The sequence below is a fragment of the Panulirus ornatus genome, chromosome 4 (assembly GCF_036320965.1).
Source record: "Panulirus ornatus isolate Po-2019 chromosome 4, ASM3632096v1, whole genome shotgun sequence".
NCBI classification, from domain to species: domain Eukaryota; kingdom Metazoa; phylum Arthropoda; class Malacostraca; order Decapoda; family Palinuridae; genus Panulirus; species Panulirus ornatus.
The window spans coordinates 4,198,209-4,226,034 of NC_092227.1; the positions used below are offsets into that span (position 1 = coordinate 4,198,209).

Genomic DNA, 27,826 nt, shown 5'->3' on the forward strand with positions numbered 1-27,826 from the left:
TCCTTCAACCCAATCTGAGCACGATCCCTATATACCGCTGTATTACTCGTTCCTCTGTATGAACCTGTTTTACGTAGAATATTGAGTGAATGTATATTCATCCCTACGTAGATTTTAGAGAAATATTTAGATTATACGAATGATACAAAAGCACTCAAAGCTAAGCTATCTAGTTAGTATTCTTGTATGCATTCCTTTTTGACATGCTTAATATCAGTTAAAAAATGGAAATGATTCACAGACCTTACAGATGCTAATTAGACGTCTGTTTGTGGATACTACCATGTCTGAAATGTTGTAACCACCTGTTAGACCTCGAATTATTTGACTATAAAAAGGAAGACAAAACGTTATTTATTCAAAACGATATCGACCTTGAAAAATCCATTCCATATACATGTAAAAAGAGGAAAGTTTCAAACATTTGTGGGGGAAGTGGAAGTAAACAGAGTACGTATATTGAGTCCATGTTTGCATGTTAGGAATCTGTGATGTATTTCTTGACATTACGCTTGTGAAGACTAGCCACACGAGGATCGACCGTTCTGTTCCCGTCGAATTTCCTTGGAACAGCGTAACTCTGGGGTTCTCTTCCTTTCATAGTCTCTCGCCCTTTCCAGTATCATTCCATCTTTAAGAGCCATGTCCACAAACATCTGAGGAACACTAATTACTTTCTTAATTCTATTCTTTAGTGTTCTGTTTTCTTCGAGATGGCCTTGAGTGGAACATAGTTTTGCAGGTACCATGTCGCTCACTACGTAGGAAAAGTGGATATGATCATAGTCACTCAGAGGTTGAGGATGTGTTCTTTGTGTTGTACTGGACAGGCGGGAGTGTCCAGCGCGTAGTGTACCCCGTTGTTGAACTTTACGAAAGCCTTTTTTTTTTTTCTTTTTAAAGCCTTTGGGTCGGTAAGGTGAACAAGGCCTCTTATCACTCCAGCTTTGGAAGTCATGGTAGAGAGAGGGAGGTCAAGAAGATGCTTGTGCGAGTCACGGCCGCCGTGAAGGTCGTGGTCAGAAGCGGAGGTCCTAACAAGTGTTGAGGATCATGGTGGCTATATTGGGTACGACGGCTATGAAGTTCAAGGCAGCTATGTTGTTCACGATTGCTATACACGTAGACCGTGTGATACACTGTTATGGTAAGGTGCCATGGGTCATACTGGGACTACTGCCGTAGGCATACAAGCTCTGTAGAGCTCTTGGGGAGCTCTCAGGGGCTCTTGAGTACTCTTGGGGAGAGCTTTCGAAAGCGCCCTTGAGAGCTAATGGGAGTTCTCGAGAGTTTTTGGGAGCAGTTGGAAGTTCTCGAGAGTTCTCGGGAGCTGCCAGGGGTTCTCGGGGCGTCGAACTTGGCTTGATCACAGATGGACTTGACGTGATTACAAATGAACTTGGGATAGATATCATCGGATGAAATTGACAAAATCCTAAATAGATCGTATCGCAGATAAACTTACGTTCTTCCTACCATATCTTTTTCCCCAGCTGAATAATGTTCTTCCCAGTAGATAATACGGTTGACGTGAATGAAGAAGAAACTCTTGTCTGTACAATGGCTGATTTAAAACAACAAAAAACGGGTTTCGACTTTGTTACGATAACCAGGCAATATTTTCGATTAGGCTTTCTGGCAGAAGTTCCCTACACGTAGCTACAGAAGTGGGACATAAAGACACGATATATATCCCATATCATTAGATAGAAAATGACACCCCACAAAAAATCATATGTACTGAAGGATCTAAATGAGTTACTGGACTCCACCTGCGCGAGGTAACGCCGCGAGTGAAAAGTCACTTTGAGCAAGGCTGGTATCATTGGAAATACAGTTCGTCAGAGAATTCCTTACTCCCAAGGAGTCTGCATTTCCCAGCTACTACAAGCAGCGCGTCCTTGGGTTGCAGGAGCCTTTAGAAAAAGGTAGTGGGTTCGAATCCTATTTGCAGGAGGAGGGTATATATATATATATATATATATATATATATATATATATATATATATATATATATATTGGGGTGTTGGGAGTCAGAAATCCTCCTCTCCTGTATTAGTACTTTCCAAAGACAGACGCGGATAAAGTAGGTTACAGTTCGCCGAGGGAGGAGAGTTTGTGCACTGCCGCATCTGGTAACTGTGAGGAAGAAGTATTTCTATGACCCTAATTAGGCGATTTACGAGGGAATTATGAATCTCTTGGACGTTCGTGGAGGTTCATAGATATTTCAAAAGCGCCCAATCGATGCGCTAGCAAGGTTCAACGTTGAATTATTGATGGCCAGCGTACCGTCAAGGACTTGACCCCCCTCCCCCACCGCTTCCTTCCTTAACCCCCCCCTCTCCCCTCCCCTCCTCCCACCATAGACAGTCTTTGTTCCTTGTAGCCGCTGCCACCCTACCCCCCCCCCTACCTCTCTCCAGTGTTTGAACGACTAAATTTGCATATTATCATTGGAATTGTTACTCACATTATGTGTATGGGTACTTGTGTATGTGTGTGTGTGTGTGTGGAAATACGTAATTGTCCTGCGTGGGGAGGGAGTTTTGCACTAATAGGGCGCCATCTCTTGCTGTCGTACAACTTTTTGCACGTCTGTTCGTGTCCATGTTCATAATTTTCTTTATCTTTTTTTTTTAACCTTGTGTTCGCTGTTTCCCGCGTTATCGAGGTAGATCCAGGAACAGGCGAAGAAATGGCCTCATTCGCTCACGTCCATTCTCTTGCTTGCTCTTGTCATGCACAGAAACCATGTCCCTGGATCCACAACCAGGCTCAGCCCTGCGACCTTTCCGGGGTTCCCCCGTCCGCTTCATATGCTCTCCTTCAGTTCCCTGAGGACACGTCGCTCCCTGTATATCGCATTTCCACAATTCACTCTATCGATACCATGCCCACTTTACACCTTCCCCGAGCACTTAAAACCGTATTTACTCAATATTTCCTTCTTCCATTTAGTCTTCCCCCCTTTTGCTTGGTCCCTCCGCTTCTAACACACAGGTTCTCTTTGTCAACCTCTCCTCACTCATGCTCTCCATATGTCCAAACCATTGCAGCATTCCCATTTCGGCTTTCTCGGCCATACTCCTCTTATCACCTTATCTTTCTGTTACTCCATCACTTCTTTTGCGTTTGCTTGTATGTATGTATGCTATAATCTGAAGGCTTATATGTCACTATATATATATATATATATATATATATATATATATATATATATATATATATATATATATATATATATATATATATGTACGAATGACTATCCCTACTCTAGGCCATCCACATCAGTATATCCACTACTCTAGACAATCCACACAAGCATATCCACTCCCTATTCATTCTAAGCATACCAGTGTAGTTTCTGTCTACCTCACGTTATGAATACATCCATTTCCTTTATTTGCGACCCAAAGTACTTACAAGAGACGAGACATTCGCGAGGACGAGGTTACATAGCTCTGTATTCCTACGGTGATCTGGTTTGGGGAAGAGGAATTCAATTTGGCCGTCTCTCTAGGATTCGACAACTCGTGTTACTCAATTGTATTCCAGCCATAGAGACGGATAAAGCCCTGACCTTACAAAAAAGGAGGATCGAGTACTCTCGTTTTCGGCCTATCAAAATGTTCCAAGCTCTCTGTAAGGCGTAGGATCTCCTTTCCCACCCATCATTATTCTAATGACCGAGTGTTATACTGAACCATTGTTTACCTTATAGAAGGCAAACTCCGACAGAAGTGTTCTATTTGCATTCGTAAATAAGACGATGAATGCGAACAAGGTCATTATGTATAAACCATCTCATTCACTCTGTAAACATTGGTGTATCTCTACCACCCTGTCTATCGAGATGTACTTCATCGGCTATGCCACCGTGTCTATCTAGAATTTAAATGTACCTCGCTCATGTGCTTATCCACAGTGTGGTTGTATCCAGCTCATCCTCATGATTACTTGACGATTAAGTTTCCAGCTCATCCTAATGATTACTTAACGATTAAGTATCCAGCTCATCCTAATGATTACTTTACGATTAAGTATCCAGCTCATCCTAATGATTACTTAACGATTAAGTATCCAGCTCATCCTGATGATTACTTAAATGTTAAGTATCCAGCTCATCCTAATGATTACTTAACTGTTAAGTTTCCAGCTCATCCTAATGATTACTTAACTATTAAGTATCGTGACGTCTCAGTTCTGTAATGTCTGTAATACCTGAAATGTGTATCTTCAGCCGATTGGATACTTGAATCCAATACACCGTTATTCATTATTCATTCTGTAAACACACACACACACACACACACACACACACACACACACACACACACACACACACACCCATCTTAATGTGCTGATGAATAGAAATTTGAATTTACATAAGTCAATCAACTAATTAAAAACATAACATTATTTCACAGCAACGATGGGTGGTTCCTAGAATCTTATTACAAAACAAGTACAGTCACCTAGTGATTAGAAAGGATTTTCTAAACTTCCTGTAGATGTACTGACGAAGCTGAACTTCAAACTAGGTGTGTTAACGAAGCTGAACTTCAAACTAGGTGTATTAATGAAGCTGAACTTCAAACTAGGTGTATTAACGAAGCTGAACTTCAAACTAGGTGTATTAACGAAGCTGAACTTCAAACTAGGTGTATTAATGAAGCTGAACTTCAAACTAGGTGTATTAACGAAGCTGAACTTCAAACTAGGTGTATTAACGAAGCTGAACTTCAAACTAGGTGTATTAATGAAGCTGAACTTCAAACTAGGTGTATTAACGAAGCTGAACTTCAAACTAGGTGTATTAACGAAGCTGAACCTCGAACTTCCCGTACTGATAAAGTTGAACTTCAAACTAGTTACGCTGTTGAAGCTGGACCAAGAACCAGTTGTATTTTTGGAGCTGGACTTCGAGGAATGAATCACGGTGAACAAAAGATGATGATGAATGATAACTCATCCTCTGCAAAATGATGTATATATCAGTAAATGTCTTTATTCATCGTAGAATGAACTCTGGGCGTATATTGTATTATCAATAATTTAGGACGACCCCCAATTCAACCGACTCATCATAACTCTACATTATGGTCGACTATATTAGTTTTGATATATATATATATATATATATATATATATATATATATATATATATATATATATATATATATATATATATATATATATATATATGTATGAATTACGTACTGTAGATGTGAGGAGTCTTGTTCTGTTTGATCTGGTGATATCTCTTATCTGTATGTAATTGCGGAGTCTGATGATTTGATGAGCATATTTCGAAACGTCGTTTAAATGAGGTGATTGTAGCACTTCTCTCGCTCACTCTCTCTTCCTACTGAAGATAAGGTTCCACGGGGAAAATGGAACTCGATAGGTTCCCAAGTGCACTTTCGTGTAATAATCACACCATCAGAGGAGATACAAGAAAGAAATATAAGTGCTTATATGAGATTCTTTAAATTTTAGATCTTGCACTGGCATCATAAGTAAGAAAATAACTACAAATCACAACCATATCCTTAAAAACCAACATGTTACTGAAATTGCCCTTTTTTTCTTCGTTTCAAATGAGTTATTATATAAACGTTTAATGAACTTGAAATTCTCTTTGTCATTTTGTGTTAAATGAACAAGAAATTCTCATCAGTTGCTCCCTGGAGTGTGTACGTCTGCTGAAACATAACGCCCTGCTCTCGAAGTCTTAAAAACATCCCATAAAGTCGTGTCAGTTCAACATGCCGTCCAGGTGCTTGTAAGTAAGTGTGAAGTATTCGTAAAGTAAATTCTATTTCGGACGACCGGAGGTGGTTTTTACCCGTAGAACAATTAGAAATCTTAATCATTTTCATGAAGATGATTTAGAATGTGTTTGTAGTGTGGCGATGGCGGTGGGGGGTAGTGGAGAAGATAAAGTGTAGGGAGGAGGAGAGGGGGGCGAGTTCGTTCGTGTGGTCTGCCCCACAGTGGTTGCTGTGGGAGACGACCCCGGGCCCCTCCATCTTCTACGTAACTGTATATCTTCTCCGCTCCGTGGGACCTCGATAACCCCGAGAGAATGAAACACGTCAGTGGCAAATTGATGCAGTATATATTTAATTGACGTCAATGATAGGGTGGGAGGCTGGTGTTTGACGCGAGGCACCAGTTGGTATATGGCGGGGTTAAGGGGGTGAGGGCGTTTATCAACGCTGGCGACCGTAACCATACCCTTCTTCCTCCCTCCTTCAAATACCGTCCTCTTCCCTCCAAACCCTGTCTTCCTCCCCTCCGCCGCCGCCTCCTACTCCTCCAGCGACTAAAAGGATAGGCGACCAACCACCGCCCGCTAGTTAACCCTATACCTTGTGTTATGTCGTAGCGTCGAATTCCCAAGCTGCCTGGTCTCTTGAGCAAAATACGAAACGAGTAAAAGTCTATTTTGTCTTCCAAGATTTTTTTTTTAGCTGTTCTTTGCAGGATGTATTTCCATTCGGTAACAAAGAGACAAGAAAAAATAATAGACTGGTGTGCATAATTCAGTTCATCTTAGGTCGTTACCACGCGCGCTCTTGTACCCAACCAATACTAGATGAAGATATAGATTTCTACCCACCTTAAGATAAAGATAAACCATATCCTCACTCGCATAAATAGCAATGACGAATCGTGTAAATACTAAAAGACTGTATTTGGCATAAGAACGTCAACTTGGAAGCCAAAGGAAATGTTTCTCTCCCGAGGCAGATTGGGAGATTACGAGAGCAGAGAACTTTCCCCAGTCGTTCGTGGATTACATTTCCGTATTTGTGTCAGCGGCTCGCCCACCTGATGTGCACGTACATCCTCAGCTTGGGAACGTTATCTGGTGTTGCAAGTAAGGCGAGTCTCTCTCCGTAGATCGACGACCACTGGGCTGTGGTAGTTTGGGATCTGGAAACACATCGTGTGTGCCATGATAAAATATAGAATCATATAGTATATATATATATATATATATATATATATATATATATATATATATATATATATATATATATATTCTTATTATACTTAATCGCCGTCTCCCGCGTTAGCGAGATAGCGCAAGGAAACGCACGAGGAATGGGCTCAACCCACCCACATACACCTGTATAGACACAAACGCCCACTCACGCACAGTACATACATGTATATTTCACGTATACTTACATACACAGATATGTACATGCATACACATGTACATATTCATACTTACTGCCTTCGTCTTTTCCCCGTCGCCACCCCGACACACACACACACACGTGTGTATATATATATATATATATATATATATATATATATATATATCTATATATATATATATATATATATATATATATATATATATATATATATATATATATATATATATATATATATATAATATAATATGATATTCCGGAGAAGCGTCCACACTATATGAAACAGATAATGTAAAAACCCTTAAATTAGAAACTACAGTGTCGTAATGACAGACAAATTTTGAAATCGATGACAGACAGACAGACAATTAACCGTACTTGGAAAAATAAAGTGAACCAACATGTATGTGAAGGGATGCCCCATTGCTTGTGTAATGTATGGGAAACTTGCAGATAAGAATCATATAATGATATATTCCTAATCTTAGAAACGATCGAACTTGAGCTTGTAGTATGATATTAGGTATAAGTCACAAAGCAAGTTTAAACATTCCCACAGTGGGCGTCATCCAGAACCAGTTTGGCAGGAGGAGGAGCAGAAATGAATGGCTTGTGGTAGAAGAAAGACCACAAAGAAATGGCCTGTGGTAGGAGGAGGATCGCATAAAAATGGCCCGAGATGGGAAGATAATCACAAATAAATGGCTCATGATTGGAAGATGACAGATGAATGGTTCGTGGTAACTGGATCACACAAATACATGGACGGTGGTGGGTGTAACCTCGTAAACAAATGGCTCAGACTTGTACTGTGGGGGGAACAGCCCCTCCATAAAACACAGTGTCGTCCCGCAGACGCTGCTGGCTGGCAAGGGGTTCCAGGACGTCTGCGACAGACGGATGGACGATCCAGATCGTGTTGGATACCCTTTGTCGCCGAGTGGCAAGGGTTCGTGAGAAACCAAACCACAGATGGCGAAAAAAGTCGACATACATCCAATTCCAAAAGGAGGAACGGGGGAAATTCAAGTGAGGGCCTTTCACCAAGGCTGAGTCGTCTGGTCTGGACGCTACCTCGCTCGCGCGAGAAGTAGCGAACATTATATGAAGAGATGAGCAATATAATCCACTAATCTCTCATAGGATTACATCATCCAGTCCTCGACAACAACGAAATGGTGGAAGAAGCCACTTTTGTGCGCAGTTTGCGAGTGCCTCGTTCTCTTCAGTGTTTGTGTGTATAGTACACGATGGGTGTTACGTAAAAAAGAATATATATATTTATATTGTGTAAGTTGGGATTTACATATGACTGTTACCCACAATAGAGAGTCCTATCGCCAGGGTACGAAGATAAGATATCTAATCTTTTGTGTGTCTTCATGAGAATAATGGCTAAATACGAGTGGTCTGAGCGTCTATGGTTTCACGAACTTTAGAGGTCGTTAGAGGTTGCGTGTGTGTGTGTGTGGGGGGGGGGGGCGATCTTAAATGACCTCCACTGGGTGTCGGGGACTAGCCTCAAAAATGACTTGTCCGGGTGTAGGGGAATGACTCGTATTGACCCATAACTGACTGGCAGTGTTGAGGAATGACATTAACTGACTCTCAGGGTGTTAGGAGTGACCTTAAGCTGATGGTCACAGCATTTAGGAATGACCCTTAACTGACTTGTCAGGTAGGATGTTGACGAATAACTAACTGTCTGAATGTTGAGGTATGAGCTTCACTGATTGTGAATATGTCGAAGAAAATCCCCGAGTGTAAAATGTCGAGAAGGACATGTCGAGTCGAAGCCATTGATCGACATCTAGGGAGCTAATTAAGGCTTTTGATGAACAGTTTAGACTGGCTGCCAGGGTGTGTGTGTGTGTGTGTGTGTGTGTGTGTGTGTGTGTGTGTGTGAAGACGTCGACCTCAACACAATCTTCAGAATTTTGAGGTATAGGGTAAGTGACCTCGGTTGACACGTCTGACCTTGTGGATGTACGACTGTAACGTCTGTCACTTAAGTTACAGTGCCAAGGTATGAGGGAAAGATTAGTGATGTTGTTACTTACCGCCAGCTTGAACTGAAGGAATTAAGTCTAGACTTGAGTGTCTTAGATACATTAGCTAACACCATGGTGGGTAAGAGGGATTGGACTTGATCCTCGAGTCTAGGATTGAACTCAATCCAGCTTAATCGTAAGTGGGAGGAGGAGGAGGAGGAGGAGTGGGAAGGGAAGGATGAGGAAGACGAGGAGGATAACGACGAGGATAATGACTATGACGAATTTATCCGTCCCAATGACCTCTCAAGACGTTAGCCAACACAAGCAGCAACTGTAAACACATCTCGGGATTACGTGATTTGTAAAAGAAGTAAAGGGAAACTAGCCATCCTTGTGGTAATAACTTTTTACCCTTTCCTTTAAGGTTAGTCAGTAAATAGGCAGCTATATATATATAATATGGATCACGATGGCGGGTAAAGACACGTGAGACTAAAATAAAAACTCGTAGTTCTTATTCTCTCCGCATGGAAACCCCTTACCTCACTGGACGCTGCACTGAGTTCCCTATCCACCGCCTAACCGTCTCATCCATTCCCATCCTTCTTTCCCCCCATGACATCCATTTTCGCCGCTGGTTACGTGGTATACCGTATACTACGGGATCCTCTTTGTTACTTCGACTACTCTCGTTTTCAATACATCGCCTGTCTCCATCCATGACGAAGTAAACATCTATCGGTATACCTGTTTTCTCTGAGCGTGTATCTACGTATGTAAGAGTCCGTCCTTGAACTGGGGATTCATGTATACCCCATGTATCGCCCCTTTCCACAAGCCTATGATCCATTTCTTCTTGTATATCTAAGCACCTCTTCGTCAAGAATCGCTCAACCACGGATTCAACCAATCTATAACCATGTCCTGTTGTATGTACTTTCATTTCCTCACGTATACGAAACGTCTCTTCATCCACTCAACCACTCCCTCCACCGAGTTATGATCTGTTTCCTCCAGTTTGCCTCGCCTGCAGCGTGGGTCAATACCGACTCGAAACAATGAACCGTTCGACTCTTGTTCCAAATGATGAAAAACAAACAATACGAGCCTTTGATTTCGTTTAATGGCTCGAAGCATTGGTTTCAGGCAGGGGGGGAATTGGATTCTTCTTGAGATTGCAAATAGTTTCGCTTAATGTTTTCTGGTGGAAAGGGGTCGAGCTGAAGTAGACAAAACATAGACGATTACGCGTCCTCGGCGTGCATGTGTTCAATGAATAGATAAATAAATACGCAAGAAAAGGAACCGTTTAGTGAATTCATGCGACTGAGAATACGCAGTTGAGGTAATACAGATATTTCAGAACTGGGAAGTCATAATTGTAAGTAGTTAACCAATCGTAAAAGACCTTAGTATCAACGTGTGTGTGTGTGTGTGTGTGTGTGTGTGTAACGATATAACAAAAAAGTTAAAAAGTAATATGCAAATAGAGTGGGATCAAGAGATAGATCCCCACGGGTGTAGAACTCCCTCATCTTTCAGTACAAATAAGTAATTGCAAGTACGTAATTAGTTACACACACACACAACACCACACACACCACACACACACACACACACACACACAACCACACCTATATTTTGGTGTTATGGTTGCGTCAAATTCCCAACTCCTGGTCTCTTGAGCTAGAAACGGAAAAAAGGGTTTTTTTTGTTTTCCCAAGTTTTTTTTTTTAGCTGTTCTTTGCAGGTGTTTTTCCATTCGGAAACAAAAGACAAAAAAAATAATAGACTGGTGTGCATAATTCGTTCATCTTAGGTCGTTACCACGCGCGCCTTGTCCCCAAACCAAACTGATAAAGATATAGATTTTACCCACCTTAAGTAAGAAAAACCATATCCTCATCGCATAAATAGAAAGCGAATGGTAAAACTAAAAGACTGTTTTTGGGCATAAGAACTCAACTTGGAAGCCAAAAGGAAATGTTTCTCTCCCGAGGCAGATTGGGAGATTACGAGAACAGAGAACTTTCCCCAGTCGTTCGTGGATTACATTTCCGTATTTGTGTCAGCGGCTCGCCCACCTGATGTGCACGTCCATCCTCAGCTTGGGAACGTTATCTGGTGTTGCAAGTAAGGCGAGTCTCTCTCCGTAGATCGACGACCACTGGGCTGTGGTAGTTTGGGATCTGGAAACACATCGTGTGTGCCATGATAAAATACAGAATCATATAGTATATATATATATATATATATATATATATATATATATATATATATATATATATATACATATATATATATATATATATATATATATATATATATATATATATATATATATATATTCTTATTATGCTTAATCGCCGTCTCCCGCGTTAGCGAGGTAGCGCAAGGAAACGCACGAGGAATGGCTCAACCCACCCACATACACCTGTATACACACAAACGCCCACTCACGCACAGATACATACATGTATATTTCACGTATACTTACATACACAGATACGTACATGCATACAAATGTACATATTCATACTTACTGCCTTCGTCTTTTCCCGTCGCCACCCCGACACACACACACACACACACACACACGTGTATATATATATATATATATATATATATATATATATATATATATATAATATGATATTCCGGAGAAGCGTCCACACTATATGAAACAGATAATGTAAAAACCCTTAAATTAGAAACTACAGTGTCGTAATGACAGACAAATTTTGAAATCGATGACAGACAGACAGACAATTAACCGTACTTGGAAAAATAAAGTGAACCAACATGTATGTGAAGGGATGCCCCATTGCTTGTGTAATGTATGGGAAACTTGCAGATAAGAATCATATAATGATATATTCCTAATCTTAGAAACGATCGAACTTGAGCTTGTAGTATGATATTAGGTATAAGTCACAAAGCAAGTTTAAACATTCCCACAGTGGGCGTCATCCAGAACCAGTTTGGCAGGAGGAGGAGCAGAAATGAATGGCTTGTGGTAGAAGAAAGACCACAAAGAAATGGCCTGTGGTAGGAGGAGGATCGCATAAAAATGGCCCGAGATGGGAAGATAATCACAAATAAATGGCTCATGATTGGAAGATGACAGATGAATGGTTCGTGGTAACTGGATCACACAAATACATGGACGGTGGTGGGTGTAACCTCGTAAACAAATGGCTCAGACTTGTACTGTACATAAAACAGTGTCGTCCCGCAGACGCTGCTGGCTGGCTAGGGGTTCCAGGACGTCTGCGACAGACGGATGGACGATCCAGATCGTGTTGGATACCCTTTGTAGCCGAGTGGCAAGGGTTAGTGAGAAACCAAACCACAGATGGCGAAAAAAGTCGACATACATCCAATTCCAAAAGGAGGAACGGGGGAAATTCAAGTGAGGGCCTTTCACCAAGGCTGAGTCGTCTGGTCTGGACGCTACCTCGCTCGCGCGAGAAGTAGCGAACATTATATGAAGAGATGAGCAATATAATCCACTAATCTCTCATAGGATTACATCATCCAGTCCTCGACAACAACGAAATGGTGGAAGAAGCCACTTTTGTGCGCAGTTTGCGAGTCCCTCGTTTTCTTCAGTGTGTGTGTGTGTATAGTACACGATGGGTGTTACGTAAAAAAGAATATATGTATTTATATTGTGTAAGTAGGGATTTACATATTACTGTTACCCACAATAGAGAGTCCTATCGCCAGGGTACGAAGATAAGATATCTAATCTTTTGTGTGTCTTCATGAGAATAATGGCTAAATACGAGTGGTCTGAGCGTCTATGGTTTCACGAACTTTAGAGGTCGTTAGAGGTTGCGTGTGTGTGTGTGTGGGGGGGGGGGGGCGATCTTAAATGACCTCCACTGGGTGTCGGGGACTAGCCTCAAAAATGACTTGTCCGGGTGTAGGGGAATGACTCGTATTGACCCATAACTGACTGGCAGTGTTGAGGAATGACATTAACTGACTCTCAGGGTGTTAGGAGTGACCTTAAGCTGACGGTCACAGCATTTAGGAATGACCCTTAACTGACTTGTCAGGCAGGATGTTGACGAATAACTAACTGTATGAATGTTGAGGTATGAGCTTCACTGATTGTGAATATGTCGAAGAAAATCCCCGAGTGTAAAATGTCGAGAAGGACATGTCGAGTCGAAGCCATTGATCGACATCTAGGGAGCTAATTAAGGCTTTTGATGAACAGTTTAGACTGGCTGCCAGGGTGTGTGTGTGTGTGTGTGTGTGTGTGTGTGTGTGTGTGTGTGTGAAGACGTCGACCTCAACACAGTCTTCAGAATTTTGAGGTATAGGGTAAGTGACCTCGGTTGACATGTCTGACCTTGTGGATGTACGACTGTAACGTCTGTCACTTAAGTTACAGTGCCAAGGTATGAGGGAAAGATTAGTGACGTTGTTACTTACCGCCAGCTTGAACTGAAGGAATTAAGTCTAGACTTGAGTGTCTTAGATACATTAGCTAACACCATGGTGGGTAAGAGGGATTGGACTTGATCCTCGAGTCTAGGATTGAACTCAATCCAGCTTAATCGTAAGTGGGAGGAGGAGGAGGAGGAGGAGTGGGAAGGGAAGGATGAGGAAGACGAGGAGGATAACGACGAGGATAATGACTATGACGAATTTATCCGTCCCAATGACCTCTCAAGACGTTAGCCAACACAAGCAGCAACTGTAAACACATCTCGGGATTACGTGATTTGTAAAAGAAGTAAAGGGAAACTAGCCATCCTTGTGGTAATAACTTTTTACCCTTTCCTTTAAGGTTAGTCAGTAAATAGGCAGCTATATATATATAATATGGATCACGATGGCGGGTAAAGACACGTGAGACTAAAATAAAAACTCGTAGTTCTTATTCTCTCCGCATGGAAACCCCTTACCTCACTGGACGCTGCACTGAGTTCCCTATCCACCGCCTAACCGTCTCATCCATTCCCATCCTTCTTTCCCCCCATGACATCCATTTTCGCCGCTGGTTACGTGGTATACCATATACTACGGGATCCTCTTTGTTACTTCGACTACTCTCGTTTTCAATACATCGCCTGTCTCCATCCATGACGAAGTAAACATCTATCGGTATACCTGTTTTCTCTGAGCGTGTATCTACGTATGTAAGAGTCCGTCCTTGAACTGGGGATTCATGTATACCCCATGTATCGCCCCTTTCCACAAGCCTATGATCCATTTCTTCTTGTATATCTAAGCACCTCTTCGTCAAGAATCGCTCAACCACGGATTCAACCAATCTATAACCATGTCCTGTTGTATGTACTTTCATTTCCTCACGTATACGAAACGTCTCTTCATCCACTCAACCACTCCCTCCACCGAGTTATGATCTGTTTCCTCCAGTTTGCCTCGCCTGCAGCGTGGGTCAATACCGACTCGAAACAATGAACCGTTCGACTCTTGTTCCAAATGATGAAAAACAAACAATACGAGCCTTTGATTTCGTTTAATGGCTCGAAGCATTGGTTTCAGGCAGGGGGGGAATTGGATTCTTCTTGAGATTGCAAATAGTTTCGCTTAATGTTTTCTGGTGGAAAGGGGTCGAGCTGAAGTAGACAAAACATAGACGATTACGCGTCCTCGGCGTGCATGTGTTCAATGAATAGATAAATAAATACGTAAGAAAAGGAACCGTTTAGTGAATTCATGCGACTGAGAATACGCAGTTGAGGTAATACAGATATTTCAGAACTGGGAAGTCATAATTGTAAGTAGTTAACCAATCGTAAAAGACCTTAGTATCAACGTGTGTGTGTGTGTGTGTGTGTGTGTGTGTGTGTGTGTGTAACGATATAACAAAAAAGTTAAAAAGTAATATGCAAATAGAGTGGGATCAAGAGATAGATCCCCACGGGTGTAGAACTCCCTTATCTTTCAGTACAAATAAGTAATTGCAAATACGTAATTAGTTACACACACACACACACACACACACACACACACACACACACACACACACACACAGTTGTAACCTGAGAGAGAGAGAGAGAGAGAGAGAGAGAGAGAGAGAGAGAGAGAGAGAGAGAGAGAGAGAGAGAGAGAGATTTCATGCAGATTTTCTTTCATTTAAGGGGGGACTGGTCGAGTAAAAGAAGAATCACATAATCCTCTAAACTTCAGAGGTGAGCTTCAGGCTGCAGTAGTGACATGTCGTTCAGGGCGGACTCTCTCAATCTCTCAGTATCACATCTTAGACCTTGAGGTTATAACTTTGACATTCGACACTCTCCTTTCAGTAATATTATACAGGTGCTTTCCTTCGACATCTCATAACATCCGCATCATCTAGCCTCCTCCAGCCACTAACCACGCCTATCCTTAATTTTCAGAACCTGTCCACAACTTCTTATCGTCCTACAACAGTCCATACCCTTCCTTACCCTTTAGCAACCAGCTTCGCGTACTCTTTGTTCTCAACAACCAGCAGCAATTCCTCTCCTCTCTCACTCTCCAACATACAATATCTGATTCACGGACAACTACCCACACGACCTCTCTCTCGTACCCCTCCGTCAACGACATACACCTTCTCTTAACGTCCTTCTCTAGACGTTTTGACTTGTAACCCCACCAAAGACATTCTCGTCTCACTCACCCACTCGGGTTAACCACGCTCCTCCAGACACACCATTAACCTTGCCTCGGCCTCGCTACCATTCACTCCTTTCCACATCTCGTCCAACCCCTAATAGTCGTTTTTACTCATCCTCACTCACCCGCTTTACAAGTAGCGCCACACTAGTCTGAACAAGGCACAGCAGACAAACCAGTACCATTTCCTACACACAGACACACACAGCAGTAAAGCTAGACTTCCTCATACTTTCTCACAGGCCCGAAACCCAATGCGAATACATTCACAATCTTTCACACCCAGTAAAAGCACTTCACAAGTCTCTCTCTCTCTCTCTCTCTCTCTCTCTCTCTCTCTCTCTCTCTCTCTCTCTCTCTCTCTCTCTCTCTCTCTCCCTCTCTCTCTCTCTCTCTCTCTCTCTCTCTCTCTCTCTCTCTCTCTCTCTCTCTCTCTCTCTCTCTCTCTCTCTCTCGCAAGCGCACCTCACCAGGTCTGAGCCCAGTCGGACATTAATCATTCGGCCTCTCAGTATAGGATTTGCGTCGGGTTCAGAATAGATTTTCGACGCCTGGGTTTCCCACTGGCACTTGACGGCAGATCTCTCCGGCTTCTTGAGCTTCGAAATACAAGACTCCTTTGTTGGACGAGACCGTCTGCAATTGTCGGTTTAGGATTACAAAGAAAATGGATGAAACACGACGAGAGAGGAAAAAGGGGGAACAGAAAGGAATGAAAATTTTAGAAACGGATATATATATATATATATATATATATATATATATATATATATATATATATATATATATATATATATATCCTGGCCTAGGCCAAAAGGTCCATGTATAAGTTAATGTATGGCGTTAGAAGGTCTTTTGATAAATAAGTTTGTTCTTAACCTCATTTCTATGCAAAGGACTATTTTTTTTTCTGTAGATTTTGACGCGTGAGGGATCAAGTAAGCTCTGTGAGCCTGCAAAGCGCCACCTTGAAGGAGGAAGTCAAAAAGGTGCATTGTCTTGCATGTTTTCCTCAGTGGTTCTCGACTTTTACCTTTTTTTACATCGTAACCTTCACCTACTTTCTTCACACGCTCCTACATTCACCATATCCTCCTGTTTATTTTTTCTAGGTAACTGGTACTTTCTCTTCTCTTTCCATGGCTCACTTTCTATACATTATTGATGCTTGCAGAGACTGTGTCTCGCACTCCACACACACACACTTTTTATCTGTCTGCACAGGAGGTTTGCTTCCAGTTCCATAACAGATGAGTGTAGACAGAACCTGAACAGATAGTGAGGAATGGTGCCAAAAATTACCTCAGTGGTAATTGTAAAAGGAGCAAAATTCTTTAAAAGGCGATGATGAGATTGAATGTGCTAAAGATAGAAAGAATATACTCTTCTAAGTTATGATAGGATTGGAAAATATACTCAGTACATCAATACGACAGAGCAGGTCGTAAAATCCTTAAGAATGAAGTTTTATTATCATTATTGTTATATGTGTATATATATATATATATATATATATATATATATATATATATATATATATATATATATATATATATATATAAAATTATAAAACAAAAAGCAACCCAGTGTATCCTTTATAAACATTTCTCTCTCTCTTTTTCAGGCCGAAACGACGTTTTCTCTACCTATTCCGGTAAGTCAATTGACTCTACGATATTTTTTCCCCCCATTTGATTTGTATAGATATTCCCCACGTGAAATGGAACTTTGCGCCCAGAAACGGTGATAAATACTTTTATTTTGACACTGAACAACCTCTCGACCTTTTTCTTTTATACAGACCTGTGTGGATGGGAGGTAAACATGGCGATGCATATTTTCCTCACTGGTGTTATGGGTGGGTTGTGATAGGGTAATTCCCTCAATGTATCATACCCAGTACGTGTGTCTTCCATATGGCGTAACAGTAACACACGAGTGATGTTTTCTTCCATCATTGACACAGATCTTCCCCGTCTTTACCCGAATCCTGGCAAACGAAAAGCGACATGATATCTTTACATGATATCTTTAAACACGAGAATTCCCCCAAAGTTTGTTGATATCTAACGTGGATTCAAAAGTTATGAAATTTTGAAAGGATCAAGTTAGAAATGAAATAGTTATTAGATTATATTTTCACTCCTCTTCCAAAATTTGTCCGTTACCGCTGGCAAAATAGAGGAACAGAAAATAGAAAGAAGCGTAATTCGTATGAGGTCAATATTTTTCTGTTTCATATTGTTTCAAGATAATCTTTTAACGTAGAATTTAAGCTCTGTTGCTGGCAAAGCCTCCGCTCCGGTTGGTGTGATGCGTTTGCACAGCGAAAGAACAATGTTTTGCACTTTTGTGTAGTGTTGGATGTGGCTTACTGTTAAGTGAACTTGTTCAGTAAATACTGCACTTCAGAGTAATGTAAACATGGCATATTTGTTGTATAGGTAAGGGAGATCCCAGTGACAGGCTGCAGCCGTACACTTGTATACAACACCCACCCACAGAAGCTATCGAGACCTATTCAGTAGGGCCGTTCGTCAGCCAACCATTCCTGGAGGGCAGAGGTCGCCAGTCCAGCAAGCTTTTGGGGGCCTGAATCCTCCTTTACCTGTAGCTTTCCCAAGGGTTGCTTCTCTGAATTTTTGACCAGCTGGGGTATCAACCACTGCACTGTTGATGGAGGCTCCCAGTCTGAACAGTTTTTCATCGTCCATATCTGTCCATAAGTGAACCAATTCAGGTGGCTTCTCGTCCAGTTTTTCAGCTAGGCCGAAGTCGATCAACCTGACGGTGAGTTTATGCTGCGACTTGCTGATAATGATGTTTCCAGGTTGAAGGTCACAGTGACTATAGCCAGCACTGTGAAGAGTTTTGACGGACGAGACCAGTTCCAGAAATACTGTCAGGGCGTCTGGAACGCTTGCTGTTTTCATGAAGGAGTCGTAGCAATCGCCGGCGCAGTACTCCATTACAAGAATGAAGGTATCCTCGCATGATACACCGTAGAGTTGAGGAGCGCCAGCAGCCCCGTTTAGCTCCTGCAGGACGGAAGCTTCCTTAAACATCCAGGGGGAGGCGGCCTGCTGCTCCATGTATTCCTTTATTGCAACGGGTACGACGTCACCTTTAGGCAGGGTCAGTGATCCCTTGTAAGTCTTGTCATATGCCCCTTGCCCTAGCTGTTCTCCCCTCTGCAAGTCTTCCAGCCTGATGACGGGCACTTGCTCTGGGACGGTAAGCTCGAGGCGGGAGTCAGAGACTCTTGTGCAGGACATTTTTGGGTGTTGTGTTCAGGATGCGTGATATCAGAGAACTGATGATTTTTCAGCGCGATGGGGCCTTTATATATGTACGAGGTACCTGACTAAGTTACCTTGAGGGGAAATATAGTCGAGAACATCTAGTTGCTGTAGTGAAGATGAGGATTTTATGAAAGCATGAGTGTAGAGGAGAAGAGGGGTTGATGGACATATCGGTTGTGGTTAAGATGAGGTTTTGATGAATCTATCGGCATGGTGAAGAAGAGCGTTTGATGAAGAAATCACTGTAGTGAAGATGAGGTTTAATGCACATATCTATTGTAGTGGAGATGAAGGTTCGTTGGACATATCGTTTGTAGTTCAGATTAGGCTTTGATGAAGATATCGGTTGTACTGAAGATGGTTTAACATATTGGTGTTATGAAGGTAAATTACCACCTCTGTGGAAGTGTTACAGCTGGGTACAGTAGTTGGGTTGTTTGATAGTGTTCTGCAGAATGAGCAAGTGGGAGGAATACTTGGTGTCTTTGCAAGGGCGATTGGACAGCAGTGAGGATATACCTAAAATGACATATTTTTCTTATTAATCCAACCTCTGTTGTATAATAACCGACATAGAGAGGCTGTACCACTGCCTTGCGATCAATTGCATAGGATATCAGCACCACTGACTGCTAATATCTACTGCTTCCAGCAATACACAGTATTAAGTCTGTATTACATACATTTCTACCACAGGAACGTCTCTAAATGATCGAATTCCTTGATTTTGATGCACCTGCGCCTGTAAACTACCCAGCCCCTGATGTCTCAAGGCTTTATAACAGCCACAGTTGGTATCGCCAGCTACTGTGAACCTACTGGACCTACTGTGAACGTGGGGCCTTTGAGTAAGAAGATGACAATATGAGCAATCCACACTTTAAAAAAAAGCAGATGGTTAAGAATGGCAAGAAATGAAGTGAGCTGCAATGGGACGAAATGTGTCTAGTTTATGGGTTATAACACTGAAGGATAACGACACTTGGAGCTCCAGGTTGACGGCAGGGATTTGTGTCATAAACTCCAGGGCCGTCAGTACCACGGGGCTCGAACTTCCGTCGAACATTAGTGCACACAGACATTGCTAAAAGGTTCAGGTTCTCTCATCGTTTGAACGATAAAAATATGAAGTTATGTAAGGTCATAAATAAGTCGAATGCTAGTGGATGATGCTCTTCAATTCGATCTAGACAGTAGATCTATGCTCTTGTGTTATTGATCTATGCTCTTGTGTTATTGATCTATGAACTTGTGTTATTGTTGCGAGGGAACGAATTTTGATGATCTGAAGAGGAAATGAGTCATGTTAATAATTCCTCGGGGAAGATATAGATAATATAACTCGTGCAGTAGACATTATCCGCTTTCTTACAGTTTCCTTATAAAAAAAAGACCTTCCGATGTATTCTCGTGTTTTAGGGAAAGGCTATTATACACATTGCCTCTGCCGCTTATCTTCAAAAGTACTCCTTCAACATTCCTTGCAGCTTTGCAGTTTTATATAAGTTGATAGCAACGTCTTGTTCATGGCGAGTCCCACACGTGTTTGCAGGCGTAAAGAAAAGCTGAATTATATTGCATACGTCTTTTTTCTGCGGAGCCTCCATGTCTGGTACCGTCTCTGCGGAAGTTGCTGGGTATATCTTAAACATATTTTTGGTTAGGTCTGTTTCGCGGTGGGTTCGTGTGCTGTAATATCTCTATTGATCTTGTGTGTGTGTGTGTGTGTGTGTGTGTGTGTGTGTGTGTGTGTTAAGGTTATCGATAGGATTTTAATTCTACGGGATGAGTTTAGAACACCTTACACACATGGCTATATCAAATACGAAACATATAATATTTAATTACAGTGGATACACAGAGTACGCTCGGAGAGTATGTAACATGGGTACAGTAAACTATTGATACATTAATAGAAAAGATACAGTGGATGCGGTTGTCGGATTGTAATAAGATATTACATTGGATTCAGAATAGTATACACTTTTTTTTTTACTGCTAATATAGTAATTACAGGTATTTGCCTACACTAGACACAGAAGATAACAAAAATTCATTAAATGTGGATAAGATGGAGACATTGAAAACAACAGGTAGACTATCATTGATTGGTTATCTGAATATCAATAAATTCATTGGTACTACTTATGTACTAGTAAGTCGGATACAAATGTTAGAGTTGGCTCACCGAATACAATAATAAATTCGTTATGGAGACAGTTTTATAACAGCCGGTACCAGTTGATACAATAGACTAGAGCCAAGACACAAGGGAGTGAGTATGTATGTTTTAGACAACGAAATGCAGCAGAATCACAGACGCTACACTGTAAGGCAGGAGGGGTAATGTGAAGGCACTCGATACAGTGAGAGAAACAAGGCACGATACAGAGAATACAGTGCATGTAAGAGCTTCCTCCCTCCCTGTACCCGACACTGCGGAGATTATTGTCCCGTGATACAGTGTTATTGTAAAAACATTTTTTACCCATTAAAAGGTCGAACGGAAAACACAGCTTGAAATAGTTAATATATGACGAGGGCTTTGGTGATCACGGAGACAAATTTTGTTATTTTCTTTCTCTTTTTTTTTTAGGTATTCAACAAGGAATATTCAAACGAAGGGAAAGAGGTTACGTTAGTCTTTTTATTGTTACAAAAATAGGTTTTTAAAGACACGTATAAGCTGTATAGTTCCGGTGGTACAGAGAGAAACAAAGGATTGTATTTATACTCCAAGTTACTCTAGAAAAATAAATGTCATTTTGAGAATTACTAAAACTTTAAGTGGAATCTGGAGATATCACAGAGCAACAATCCTTATCTAAATCTAAAGAAATAAAGGTATTTGTTAAATACACCAATCAGGTTTCAGAGCTACGCTGATGGCGTTCCCAAAGTTCAGGAGAGACTACACTACCTTGAGGCCTTCGAGGAGACGTGGTCTAAGGATCACGTGAGGTGAGGCAACCCTGTCCAGCAGCGTTCCTTGCCATCAAGTCTTGCCTTCCCTGACTCGCCCAACACCTTCCCGCCTCTCGTTCGCGGCAGCTGAACTGCCCTGGCGAAGGTTTATCGCGACGTGCTCCTCCCTCTGTTTGAGATACACGCACGGTGCTGTACACACACACACACATACACACACGTCAGATGATCTGCTGTCTGTTCTCAGGCGAGAGGTTCAGTTCGGTTGTTCGTCCGTAACAGTGGCTTGTTCTTAGGTACCCCGATGCTCCTCCTGTGAACGGTAGGTGGCACAAGAAGGATTACAAGCGTCATATTTTTTTTTTTTTTTCAGACTCCAGTAGCAAGAGCATCGTATATCTAGATGTTGCAGTGTTGGTTCTTTTCATTAGCTCGCAAGCTTTTCATATATATATATATATATAGACTCGTTAACTCTGTGAGAAATGGATAGTCTCAAAATTTCAGGTATGTTGCTATTTCTAGCAGGGATTTGATAAGACCTCTCCCGATACGATGCTATATTTCGTCACTACCAAGTTCTCGTATAGTGACGTCAGTGTCGTCTTCACCAGGTGGTTCACTCGCGTTTCAGTATGATGAAAGATGGTTCTGCTGGTGACTTGTGTTTGTCCTACTCTACCTTGCATATCAGGCGAGAGGCGACGAACACTCACGTAATGTGACTGGAAGGAAGAAGCGCTACAAATCTCTACGGATGTAGAGGAGGTTGCATGTCACTAGTTTGATGTTCGAATTTGACGGTCTTTTGACATCAATCGATGTGATCCTCAGATCGTGAGATGCTAACCGTGAAATATAAGTACACATTGTGGAAAAGGTATTCATTCTAGTGCGAACTTCCCACAAACTTAACCAGACGTCAGGAGAAACGTTAAACGCAAGAACACAGATGAGGTGTTATTCACAGTTGAGGAAGGCAGATTTACAGCAAGCCTCCAGTTGGAAAATATATGCAGGGCGAAGGAGGACCGCTCACCAGCAGTATGTTCAGCAGGCCAGACCACACCCCCTACAGACGAGAGGAACTGCTGGAGGAAACCAGCTCCTGCTGGGGGAGGGTGTGGCCCCACAGAGCACTGGGAGGCTGTCCAGCCTGTAGGGTGAATACAGGATGGTGGATATGTCTGTGGACGATGACACACACACACACACACACACACACACACACACACACACACACACTCGCTGTCCGCAGATGGAATCATTTCGGAGAGTTTAGAATAAGAGTTCCTCTCCTCACTACATCTACATATCATACATTACATCTCTTTCCAGAGACTCTTGAGGGGAACGTTCGCAGGAGAGCTGCAGCCGTCTAGAAGAAGAAAAAGCGACGGAATAATACATACGTTTGGCTCAGTATGAACAGAGGGAATTACTAGTGTGAAGCAGAGGACTCAGTGAGAGTAAAAATCCACAGCAATATACCCTCTGGTCTTAAAGCCACTCGTAACGAAACAATGTGATGAAAAGCAGACGAAAACGAAGCGGTTGATATCGATTTTGGTGAATTCATAATCACAATTGTAAATCATAAGAAAAACGGATATATAAGGGGGAAAAATGGACTTTTGTCCAGTAGATAAGGATGAGTGTAGAAGTAAAATATTAACCAAAGACTTAGTAGAAATGAGAAGTGAGTGTAGAGGTACAAATTAACCCAAAATTTGTTAGTAGAAATGAGAAGCGAGTGTAGAAGTAAGAATTAACCAAAAGACTTATTAGTAGAAATAAGCTGAAGTAATGAGGCAGTATTCTGAACGAGCGAATTGTTAGTTTGTCAAATACCTTGCCTCGCCTTCATGTCCCAGGGGTTCCATCTATCCTTAATGAGGCTCCTGCAGCGCTCAGGCAACAAGCCACGTCCACTGATTTTGGGACCGCAGTTCATAAAATTGGTGCGTGTGAGTGTGGTGTGTGTGTGTGTGTGTGTGTGTGTGTGCAGAGCGATTGAGTGACAGGCGTTCATTCTTTTCTTTATCGTGGGTGTGAAGGGTTATGCGATATGTTGACATGGTGTTTATATATATATATATATATATATATATATATATATATATATATATATATATATATATATATATATAATGTATATATATATATATATATATATATATATATATATATATATATATATATATATAATGTATATAAATATATACACACACGAGTTAATTAGATGGCCTTGATCGGGGTATTCATTTGCCTGTGCTTTCTCAACTTGACATGAAAAAAAATAATAATATGAGGAAGAGAAGGATCGATGCTTTTCTTTTTTTTCCTAAGTGCTTCATCAGTTCAGATTTTTTTCCCTCGTAATTCTGCCAAGACCTTGATTGAATTCTTAATTAATTCTCAAACAGATCTTTATAATTCCGTGGTTCGTCCCCTTCCGAAATATTGCGTTCGGGTTCGGTGGCCGCCATAGGGAATGGTGATGGTGGTGGTGTTCATAAAACTGGGATGGAGGGATGGAAAAAAGTAGAGGAGCGATCTGTCAAGATGATTCCCAGACTGAGAAATAAAACCCCTTTTGAGTGCCGACTCTAAGACGTAAACTTATTCCCTCCAGAGAGAGAAGATTAAGACGCAGTTTGGTACAGTTATTCAAGGTCGTGTGTCAAGGATCCCTGACCATGTTGAGCTGAGTAGATGGTGTAATGTTTCTCTGATTCTACTCGTGTCTGTGTCATGTCGGTCACCATAAAGGGATGGGAAGTATGACTGTAATGCCTTAGATCGACTGTGCGTCCCATGATGGTTAAAGAATGACCAGAAGAAACCAGACTTGAAGGGATGTAATTTTTTTTACACTAAGAATAAGGCCAAGTCCTTCTCTTTGCCAGGATTATCAACGAATGACAAAGGTTGCGCCTCCGTATTTCAGTTGTCTCCAGTAAAGTCATGGGTTTGCCTTCCCACTCTTAACAGGATATGAATATACTCCTGATTTCTTCTATGAAATGAATTGCTTCGAAAAGGACTCGGTGGTCAAGTTGTGTCCGATCTTGTATATATCCCTTTGTGTGTGTGTGCGTGTGTGTGTGTGTGTGTGTGTGTGTGTGTGTGTGTGTGTGTGTGTGAAGGGGGTTCTATACAGACAGACAGATAATTACGCAGACAGAAAGACAGATAAACTGCCTCAGAAAGAGAGAGAGAGACAAATGCCACCGTGTCTGTAAAATACACCGCACCCAGACTGAGCTGTCCTTTCAGGTAACACCGTCAGTTCTATCACTACAACTTTAAACTTAAAGGATCACTACAACTTAAAACTTAAAGGACCACTACAACTTAAGGGTGGCTCTGGAGTTGTCAGCATGTGTGTAAATAGTTAAGGTTGTTAATGTACTTCCATCGTGACCAGGAAGTGCTTCCAATATCGAAAAGACATTTTGGGAGAAGAAACACTGATGGCAGATGACATAACTCTACTTCTTAAGACTTTACAACCACGAGGCTGTCTGCCCTCACATGTTCAGTGGGTCAGTGGGAATTGAAGTTCAGTAATATCGGTTATAAATAGTGCTAAACCACAGGAAAAGTTTCCAGGAAGTTTCTTTTATCATAAAGTTCAGAGATGAATCACAGAATACTTCATCAGAAGTTTCCTGTTATCGTATATATACATGATCCAGAGAGATGGATAAGACTGAGAGTTGTAAGGGCGTCGCGTATGAACCCGACCCAACCCAACCCTGAGTTTACGAATCGAGGATGACTTTTACCACGAAGAGTAGAGATACGCTGTCATTGAGGCATATCTTTGAGGTTGTGGATATCTAAAGAAACCATCCTTCACAGCAGTTCACATCCTCCTCATCTTTGAAACACGAGTGAGTAATGATGGACGAGATGGCAGTGGGAAAGCCTTATAGATTTGCACGTATGGTTGCGGAGTTGTTTGTCCACGTGTGCTCTCGGACTACCACCTGTAAGGGTTAACGCCACACGGGTTGTATCATCGCCAGTCGACGGAAAGGAGTACAAAGTTCGTTGAGAGACATCCTCGACGCAGAAGAGCCTACCTTAACCTGCTCCAGCGCGGAGGGCAGGCAGCTTCTGAAGGCACAGCTACCCCATAGATTAGGTCCAGCGACTGCATACCTACATGTGCACACTCCTTCGACACCCACCGAGATATGGACATTACCACACAGTATGGGTGTGGTATACCTTACCACACAGTATGGGTATGGTATACCTTACCACACAGTATGGGTATTGTATACCTTTCTGTCCCCATGGGAGCGACGATACGACCCTTGAGTATGATGGCGTGACCTTTTAACCTGACCTCGAATGGGTCAGGTCCAATCCAGGCCGCCTTACCCAAAAATCGTTCCCGTCGTAATCAATGGTCGGTCGTATTCAAGAGAGTTTAACTATCTTCCTTAATGGATATATGAATTGAGGAGGTTCATCCTCTGACCAAATGGCTTTTCTTTATGCGTGCATAACTTTAATTTTTTTTTTTCGAAAAACTTTTAAAGATAATCAAATGCCCTCACCTTTCAGCCCACCCATTACGAACAGCATATACTCTTTTTTCGTCTCCCGTAATGCATATATGGATATCATTTACTTCTCGAAACCATCTAATATATCAAAAAGATATCTGTCTTAACTTGACGTATTATTTATATTTCATATATTTTTTTTTTTTAATAGACCATCATTAGAGATAGCATTTCCTCACTCCGGTGCAATCGTTATTCTGTTTTTTGTTTTTAAATTTCTTACAAATTGCATTGGAAATATAAAGTTAATGATTATTGACTGTAAACTTATGATACAACTAATTATCGTAGATTAAAGGAAACGTTATCAAACGATAACTGATATCATTGATAATTACAATGATATCAGTGATAATAATAATGATAATGATAATATAATCATGATATCAATTTTGATAGCAATAATGATGATAATGATAATGATAATAGCAGTTGTAATAACAATCTCAAGGGTAATAATTATGATAATAATAATGAAAGTAATTAGGTAATAATTAGTATAATAAATCTTTTGTTGAGGAATTCAGTCGAGGACGAAATTTGTCGTTGGGGTTAAATTCAAAAAGGAAGGAATTAAGAGATGGCAGTGCATGGAAGGATGAAAGAAAATTAAAAGTTTTTTTTGTTTTTCGAGGAAGTGGAAGAGTCGTTTGATAAGGGTCGGGCCATAGTTTGTGAGCCACGCGTAGGCAAAGAATGCTAAAGCTAAGAGATGTGGGAGGGGGGGAGGGAAAGAGAAAGACACCACAATGACCCACCCTTAGGCTCCTGCCGACTGTACTCATTTGACGCGGTGGTTTACAGAGTATTTTGACGACTAGCTAATGGCATGGGTACACAAACAGTCTATTTTCTGGGGGATAGACTTTCGAAGGAAAGAGAATAAGTTCGATGCAGGAGTAAATGGTTCTGGTTCACAATGGACGGGTTAGTAAACTGAATTGCCTTAGAACTCGATCCTTTTAAGTATATGGAACTAGAGCCTCCTATGGTGTTCGAACAGTTACAATGAGGAATCAGGCTTTTGTGTAACAGAAGCACTCGCTAAGGAGTGAAGGATTTTTGACGCCTGAAAGGGACGGCAGCTTACAATTTTTTGTCAGGATCAGACTTAGCCATGCGCGCAGTGTGTGTGTGTGTTTATGGTGTCCAAGATTAGATGTTACGGTGGTGTCATGTATGTTCATTGTGTTGAGAGGGGG

General features: G+C 41.5%; 1 long non-coding RNA gene across 1 annotated transcript in view; it reads left to right on the plus strand.

Moving 5' to 3' along the window:
- LOC139764434 (uncharacterized) overlaps nt 1-27,826 on the plus strand; it is a 452,132-nt gene that overhangs the window by 167,135 nt on the left and 257,171 nt on the right. The window contains exon 2 of the long non-coding RNA XR_011716374.1: nt 17,439-17,468. This is a non-coding gene — a long non-coding RNA (uncharacterized lncRNA). The remainder of the gene's footprint in view (nt 1-17,438; nt 17,469-27,826) is intronic.